General features: G+C 36.6%; 1 protein-coding gene and 1 long non-coding RNA gene across 2 annotated transcripts in view; both read left to right on the top strand.

The window, feature by feature from the left end:
• The window catches only part of LOC119578666 (E3 ubiquitin-protein ligase PPP1R11-like), a 62,218-nt gene that overhangs the window by 35,227 nt on the left and 24,491 nt on the right, over nucleotides 1-2,500 (top strand). The window lies entirely within an intron of this gene.
• LOC119578668 overlaps nucleotides 1-2,500 on the top strand; it is a 12,384-nt gene that overhangs the window by 5,109 nt on the left and 4,775 nt on the right. Inside the window, exon 2 of the long non-coding RNA XR_005229203.1 lies at nucleotides 1,600-1,602. This is a non-coding gene — a long non-coding RNA (uncharacterized LOC119578668). The remainder of the gene's footprint in view (nucleotides 1-1,599; nucleotides 1,603-2,500) is intronic.

The following is a 2,500-nucleotide window of genomic DNA, read 5'->3' as shown; positions in this document are numbered from 1 at the left end:
ACTCATTTTTTTTACCCCTAGTGGTTTGTATATATATTTTTTTATCAGTTTTACTTTTATTAATATTTATTTTCTTATTTCTATTTATTAGGAAAGACATCATGGAGAGGGGAATACCAGAACTGAAGAAGGAAAATCCCGTTGGAAAAAGAGGAAACCCCGAACACAACACCAGGGCCCCCGGCCCTTTCACCAAGGGGATATTTAAAACTTTCCCCAAAAAGGAAAAAAGGGGGGTTTTGAGTTTGGGGCGAGGGGGGGTAGGAACAAATTTTCTTTTCTTCCCCTCCTTCCCTTTTTTTTTTTTTTTTTTTTTTCCCCCCCCCCCCCCCCCCCCCCCCCCCCCCCCCCCCCCCCCCCTTTTTTTTTTTTTTTTTTTTTTTTTTTTTTTAAAAAAAAAAAAAAAAAAAAAAAATTTTTTTTTTTCCCCCCCCCCCCCCCCCCTTTTTTCCCCCCCCCCTTTTTTCCCTTTTTTTCCTTTTTCCCCCAAAAAAATTTTTTTTTTCCCCCCCCCCCAAAAAAAAAAAAAAAAATTTTTCCCCCCCCCCCTTTTTTGGGGGCCCCCCCCCCCCCCTCCTTTTTCCCTCCCTCTTCTCCCCCTTTTCCCTTCCTCCCTCCTTTTTATTTTCCTCTCTTCCTCCTTTTTCCCCTCCTCTCTCCCCCCCTCTCCCTTTTCTCTTTTTTCTCCCCTCCCTCCTCCCCCTCCCCCCCCCTTTCCCCCACCCCTCCCTCTCCCCCTCCCCCCTCCCTCTCCCTCCCTCCCTCTCTCCTTCTCTCTCTCTCTCTTCTTTCTTACCTTATATTAGTCAAAGTTAAAAAGATATATATTATTAGAATTAGGCTCAGTGAAATGTAATCTCATTATGTTGCCGCTCCCATGAAAAGAAGAAGGAAATTGAGACAAACCGAGACACGTTTTGCCAAGGCATGTGGAATTGTATCAGTAACTACATTTCACCATCATTTCAGGTATGGGGGAGCAGTTACCCAGCGGAGGTCAAATACTATAGGGACATGAAGCTCCACTCGTGGAAGTATACGCAGTTCTCTCAGTTCAATAGCACAGACACTCTGCTCTTGGTGTCAGGGGTCCACTTCGGAAGTTGCAGCAGCACGTCGGGGGAAATCGCGGTCTTCAACATAGAGAGTAAGGGAGGCATTCGATCTCGCAGATGCAAATGCTGTTATGATGATGTGGGTGATAGAGTGAAGCAATAACTTTGACAGTAAAAAAAAGTGTGATGTGTTTGTTGAAAGTTGAGTATGAGCAGGTGGTGTGTGTATGTATTATTATAGATATATATATATTTATATATTAAAATATATATATATAAAAATATATATATATATATATATATATATATTATATTTTATATATGTGTGTGTGGGTTTTGTGTGTTTTTCCCCTCTCTCTCTTTTCTTTTCTTCTTCTTCTTCTTCTTCTTCTTCTTCTTCTTCTTCTTCTTTTCTTCTTTGGAGTTTGTTGAAGAGTTGATTCATAGTAGGATTTTCAGATGTGATGATATTGTGCTCGTGGCTGTGTGGTTTTGGGAAAGTGATTTGCGTTTCCTTTTCAGAAAGGAAATGTTTGAATTGGAGAATGTTGTAGTAGGAAGATAAATCAGTAATAGTAATGCTAGTTATGATAATATTAGTGGATGTAGAGGTTTAGTCTGAGTGGTGAAAATTGATGTATTGTATACAATAAATAAATATATATATATATATATATATATATAAAAATATATATATATATAATATATATATATATATATATATATATATTGTGTGTGTGTGTGGTGTGTGTGTGTGTGTGGTGTGTGGTATGTAGGGATGTATGTAGTTTATATATATATATATATAATATATATATATATATATATATATATATATAAAATATTATATAATAATATATATATATATATATATAATTTTTTTTTTTTTTTTTTTTTTTTTTTTTTTTTTTTTTTTTTTTTTTTTCCCCACAGAATTGGGAAGGTGTAAAAGAAAATTTAGATTAAAAGAGGATGATAATGCATTTGACTTATATTTTTATTGTGAGTGGAAAAGATTTTATTTTAAAATACTTTGCATTTGTCACATAATGGTATTTTTAACTGATTTTAACTGGATAAATACTTAGAAACTTTTGATAATGGAGTTAATGTATTCTCAGTAGAAAATTTTTAGGGTAAATTTATAGTTTTTGTTATCATAAGCAGTAAGGTTGTCAACTACTATCCTAATATAACTAGTAGAGAGAAAGGGACAAGATCCCAGGAACCTAGGAGAATGTTTTCACCCAACTTAATCCCCATGGGTGGGTGCTTCACGTGCATGGTGATGTGAAGCGATGGTGTGGTAGCCTAGATAGTGTTAAGTGCTTGCATGCCTTCTCGCTTGCAGCTTCCACCCCTGGCTAGCCATGCGAAAAAGGGAGCCTTTCCCCATAAGTCTCCCCGCCAGGTCCAAACCTCTCCATCATAAACTTCAAAAGGGT

The sequence above is a fragment of the Penaeus monodon genome, chromosome 11, assembly GCF_015228065.2.
Source record: "Penaeus monodon isolate SGIC_2016 chromosome 11, NSTDA_Pmon_1, whole genome shotgun sequence".
NCBI classification, from domain to species: Eukaryota; Metazoa; Arthropoda; class Malacostraca; order Decapoda; family Penaeidae; genus Penaeus; species Penaeus monodon.
This window is presented reverse-complemented; position numbering and strand designations above follow the sequence as displayed.